At 38.8% G+C, this 6,286-nt stretch overlaps 1 protein-coding gene across 22 annotated transcripts in view; it reads right to left on the bottom strand.

Moving 5' to 3' along the window:
• prom1a (prominin 1a) overlaps positions 1–6,286 on the bottom strand; it is a 94,223-nt gene that overhangs the window by 74,112 nt on the left and 13,825 nt on the right. The gene's annotated exons all lie outside the window — the stretch shown is intronic.

Raw genomic sequence — 6,286 nt, 5'->3', positions numbered from 1 at the left:
TTTTACTGCACCATGGTTTAAAGTCCCATATATTTGTCAACTCAACCAGTTAGTCATTACTCTCTTCTCATGTAAAACTGACAAATAGCATTTAAAACACCTCTGACACATTAGAATGTAAAGTTTGCTCAAGTTTCTTTCCATGCTTGAAAATGGCTAATTTTTCTCCTTGTGACTGTTCACATAGTAGTGCCAGAGCTCAGTAAACCAGACTGAAAGAGAAAATGTATATGTTATCAAAAGTGTTTTCAAAAAGGGCCGTTTGGTTTTACAAGAAAAGATGGAGTTTAGCAAATATGGACTTCTTTTATGAGACCAGACCAGAGCACTTCCACCTCTCCACGAGTTTATGCCCAGCACAGTGGATGAGAGCATTTGCTGAATTAAATCTCAAAACAATACTAAAATGCTAAAAGGTTGCAAAGCTATCTATTAAATAACTATTAAATAAGTCACCATGGAAAGATTTATTTTTTAAATTGCTGCTTTTGCGTTAAAATGACACAATATCACCGTATAAACTCACTCTTTAAATGCTAATACTGCCCATGTTTTTAAAGTACATTATTCTGGAATTCAGATGTAAGAGAAAACAATCAAAAGACTGTAAGGTTGAAATTAACTGCACTATATTATATTACTGCACTATATCAATCACTCTATATTAATAAAAACAAAAAGTGTGTAGTTCATTGCACATGGTTTCAATACTTTTGCCTCCAGTGTTTTCCCTAGTGTGACATTAGCATTACCTAATCTGAGTGGGAGACTGACGCAGGCTACGAGCAGTAACTGTTAAGTGAGTGCCAACAGCAGCCAAAGGATTGCATTATTATTTAAATCAGTAATGATAAGTACTGATTGAAATGGAATTTATGTGTAACAGCTCAGATAATTGGCCAGGCTTTTAAAATGTGGACCACTACTTAGACCATTGTCCAGATTTCAATCACAATCCAAGCAGGTGACTCTCTTTGTTTCCCCTCTCTCGTTCTGTGTGCAAAGGTAACAGACCAGATTTAAATCAAATGAACACAAAATATGGTGAAATTGGCTGGTAGCTGAGTTAGTCTTTAAAAGAATTTAAAATCTTCTCAAGCTCTCTGTTTACATTCTCAGCCTCTTTATGAGGATAAACCTTATTGGATTGTCACAAATGCTTGAAGAAGGAACATTGAAAAGGTGTGCACCATTATTCTCATTTGTATCATTCATTTTCACGATACTCAATGCAAAGAGACTCATAAGATAAAAGAGCAAAAAGGTCAGAAAGGCAGTGTGATGCAGCCGGGAGAAGGTTATAATCATAAGCTTTTAGCTCTGATACTGTGTGACTTTTATATCTGACCAGATATAAAATCTGCCTTTAGATGTAGTCAAAATTTCTACTTTCTTAAAAGCCCCATGTTCGAGCCAGTTTTTGGCGACATTTTGTATTGTAAAAGCAAATTACTATAGCACAATGTTACATGAATTAAAACTGTAACAGAAGTGATTTTGAGAGGAAAAAGAACCTCAGCTCTGTATATACTCACATATACACAGTGAGTCAGAATTAAGGTCTTCCGGTCATGAGCCTACTATTCTAACCTTTAGCCCAAGTAGTTAATTGAAAGTACCAAGGCACATGTAGTCTGTAGTGGAGTCTGGTCAGCATGTCTACTGCCTGACAACCAAGAGGATTGTCTCTGCAGTCTGGCCCAGGTAAACAACGACCCAGATTACCATCAGCTAATCAAGGCTGAAGCAATGCTGCAAAGGTGACAATGACAGACAGGACCAATGACCTGCAAAGGGTGAAGACTGACCAATCACAGGAGACAATCTAATGGCTGCCTGGTGACAGATAACAGGAGAAAGCACACACACACACACACACACACACACACACACACACACACACACACACACACATACACACACAAACTTTCATTCTCATTCCAGTTGATGTAATTTTTCTTGTCAGATATAAACTCAGGTTCTTTCTTTTTTTTTTTTTATTAAATGCTTGATCCATTCATGCTGATGACTACTGTCTGTCAGTTTCCCCACACGTCGCCATAACTACAGTTTGCTCCTAATTTTTGTTGTGGATGTATTTAAATTCTGTCATGTTCTCTCTAGAGAAATAGCCACAGTGCTCCGAGTGCACTCTACATGCCAAAATTATTATTGTCAACCCACATCACAAACAAAGCACAGTATTTGCAGCACATAAAATTATTTTATCCTATCTATTTTATAGAAAATTATACAGTAAAGTCAACAAGCATGAGCAATACGGTTCTCGTTACAATGTCATAAAGTTCTCATTGTGATACAATTTCCACGCTTTGATAAGAGAGGAAGCCCTCAAGCTGTCACTGAATGTGCCTGCTGTTATAAAGTAATATACTGATATCAAATTCCCAAAGGTTTGGAAAACATACAAACACAGTTAGCCTATCATTTCTACATGATAGGGCATGTTGATTGTTGAGGAGATATACAAACTAAGTGCTTCCCACAAATTTGGATTCTATTTGTGGAAGATGAAGGAGGCATGTGCGCAGTGAAAAGAGGCACACACACACTTTCCTAGAGTGAGTTATTAAATAAGTCCCTTCAAAAGTTTCTGCTGTAAAAATATATTTGCCAAGTGCTTTGTGACAAACAAATAAGCAATACATTAGTTCATCGTCCTGTGGATAGTTTCCAATGCCAGTAACTTGAACAGCAGTTGGCATTGGTAGTCTTTGTTCTACAGCCTCTTTCAGCTTGGTGTAACTGCACATGAACCGAATCTCCACTTGCAGCAGTTTATGGTTTGAGTACCAGCCAGCTTGGAGCAGCTCTCCAGAAAATACTAGGATTACTGTAGAGTGAGGTTTGAGATTCAATCTGAGGAAGCAGTTAAATGATACACTGAAGGCTCCCACAACAATGCAAGCCGATCGTTAAGATGGAGACAGGAAGGTCTTGGGCGTGCCAGTTAACTAGGTGTTTGTCGACTACTAAATCCACCACAGATAGCATCTTTCATTCAAATGAGGAAAAATAACCGTTATGCACTTAGGTGCAATTAAGTGGACAACAGAAGACTGGAAAAACCTTTATGCGTCCTATAAGTCTGGATTTATTCTGCAATTTTCAAATGTTAGAATCAGAATTTGATGTGAACAACGTGAAAGCAAGGATCAATCCTGGCTGATATCATCTACCTAGTTGCTGACTGCTGGTGGTGGTAGTCTAACGATTTGGTTTATATATTCTGGCAAAATGTCAGGGTAAAACCTTGTGTGGGAAACACCGCAAAGTGCTGCTTAATCAGCTAGCACTTGACTTTTTGCCATCCTTTATTGTAAATAGTAGCTGCATCGACATGGTGTTAATTAGTTTGGAGCCAACTCAAGCGCCAAGCTTTACTTTCAGTAAACATTTTACATAAACCAGCTGGACTCAGCAGTCCCCATACGGTAAGTTCGGAGCAAAGGAAAACACACAATTCAGCTGCACACCAAAAGTCTCTGAGTGTGGCATAGTCGTCTTACTGTGACACATCCCACTCAGTGAAACAGTCTCTGGAACGCTGAGTGAAGGGTGCAAGGATATTGCGAAGCGTTGTGACGAGCGGCTAAAGAAGGAAGAGCACCATTTAGAGTAGTCATCCTTGGAGTTGGCAGGTTGACCCTCTTTCGCCACACATCTGCAATTACAACTCACCATGTCCCCAGAGTCGACTCGTAGCAGGCACCGCTGCACCCACCAATGAAGCGGAACAAAGGGACAGAGAATGCATGACTTGCCATCCATTCAGCAGGACTGAGCCGCTTGCTTCGTCTCGACTCTCCTGCTTGGCTACCCAGGCCTGACCCAAATATGACGTTCCCGAATGAAACAGGGCTTTAGCAGCAGCTGGGGAACCGACAGCTCTTTCACCAGCAAACTCCCTGCATTTATTTCCTTTCAATTTTGCTTCTTTCTTTAAATAAGCCCATATCTCCACAGCTTTTCTTACTACAACGATCTTTAGATTTTCTACCTGTGCTGTCCCCATGTATGGCTTTGCCACATTTCTCACCTGCACTGTCAGATAGCTGGGAGCTTAAGCTGATGGTGGCATTATAATATTACCCTGAAATGTCTCAACTTATCTTAATGCCACAGCTCTTATCTCCCCTTACTTCATCTGCTAATATGCCAGCCGTTAGTGAAGCAAACCTTCTAAATGAGATGCATCACTTTTCTCTCATAAACTGCCTGTTCAGTCTATTGAAGTACGCATTTCCCTTTAAACCGGATAGAAATCTTTCAACACTGAGACTGAAAGGTATACTGAATGGCTTTTCATTTCAAAAGGTTCAAACCAACACTGTGATGTGCAGTGCTGCTAGAGTCCTACAGTTTCTTCAGTATTGGACAAAAACGAACGAGTGCTGTTTCAGTGCTGCAGCTCTAATTATAAAATCATTTGCTTGATGAGCTAGTAGTCCGAATGGTCTTAAAAGCAACAACTCATAACGATTCTCTTGTGTTGCAGTTACCACCAATAATGAGAACATATTGATGGAATTTGTTAGGCAATTTAAAGATCCTCATCTCTCTTTGTCCTCATTTTCTGTCATATAAAACCATGTAATTTTAATGATAATTATCCTTACTCTGGAAAACAATTTACAATTTTCCAATTATTGTTAGTTTTAACAAAATTGTCAATAGGAAATAGGAATACATTTGCTCTTAATTCGAGGCGATTCATTGGGAGGTTAAACACTGAATGCCTGCACTAGCAGGCTGGTGGAAAGCCGAAAGCAAACTTGTCAGTGATGGTTCACACATTTAGTCCCGAAAATAGAAGAGTGTCAGTCAACAAATCCCTTACATATTTTTCCCAAGCGAGACATCAGACTCTGTATCCACCAGCTGATGCTCTGACCTCAAGTAAGAGCAGGGTGAAGGTTAAAGATTGTTGCTAATGTAGACTTGCTGTAACGATGTCACCTCTGACAGTATGATTGCCTCAATATTAATCTAGCTACGTCTCATCATTTTACTCAAGTCAATTTATTAGAGCAGAAAAAACTAACAATTCATCTCCCTTTACTAGCAAAATTAATAATATCATGCCCATTTTATTTATTAAATGATTTTTCGCAGTTCCTCGGGTAAGCTTGGATTTGTTGGTGTTTAATAATTTGCTGTTAAACATGTCTTGTCCTCTTTAAATGGCTGTGTAATATATTTAGCATTGAGGCAATTCATTTAGAGCTGGCTACCTCACCTGCCTCGCTGAGCCTTCAGAAAGACTAATCCCAGATTTGTGGATCCATTTCAAGTGTAACAACACGTAGCTAAAGGCTATTTTGATATCTATTCACAGGGCTAGAGCTGCAGGCAGGGAATTAAAGTGCTTTACAATATTACTTTTTTGTTCTCATTATGCAGTGTGATCTTTTCTTACAAAGCTGGGGCAGCAGCAGCTTAAATGGAAGACATCCTGTTGTGCGACAAGAGCATTAGCAGTCTGTATACTCTACCTACTAGACATGTTTAAGATAGGAAGAAAAAGCATGTTTCTTTCATTGATCCTATCAACCTATCAGAATACTAAATACCACAACAAACACATGGTAAAGATATGTTCCTTTGGCATTAGGAGAAAAATCTTAGGTAACAGAAAACATAATTTATTGATCCAGATTCAAAAAAACAATCAGACCAAGAATGTGTTGATATTTATAATAATATTGCTATACATGGCAAGCATTGTTGTCTATGTAATTACATTGATGCAACCCTGAAAATGTTAAATCCTGAAAAACTTTAATCTTGGGAATCCTGAGATACACCTGTTCAGCTTTTCATCAACACAAATATCTAATCAGCCAATCAAATGACAGCAACACAGTGCATTTAGACATTAAGGCATGGGGATGATGACAGGTGACCTATCTGTGGGATGCTATCTTGACAGCACACACCAAAATCTCTGAGGAATGTTTCCAGCATTAACATTAAGGTAGTTCTGAAGGCAAAAGCTGATTCAGCCTGGTCCTATCAATATTTGCCAAACAAACTATACAGTGAACGTATATTACCCCACTCACAAGCTCCATTTTTAAGCAGCCCTAATATGCTTCTGTTCTCAACCAACCATCTGTTGTGAAATTTCAGGAAATTCGTCTACGTTGTCCTGGTTCCAAATGTAAAGTATCAAAAGTTGAGACTGGCATCAACCTCTGCCGACTGCACCAAGTATACATGGAATAAGAGTAAGTCTGTGTAACCCATGACAAAATATCTGAAA

This window comes from Astatotilapia calliptera, chromosome 2 (assembly GCF_964374335.1).
Source record: "Astatotilapia calliptera chromosome 2, fAstCal68.1, whole genome shotgun sequence".
In the NCBI taxonomy this organism is placed as follows: domain Eukaryota; kingdom Metazoa; phylum Chordata; class Actinopteri; order Cichliformes; family Cichlidae; genus Astatotilapia; species Astatotilapia calliptera.
The sequence above is the reverse complement of the archived record's forward strand: the minus strand, read 5'-3'. Positions and strand labels throughout refer to the sequence as shown.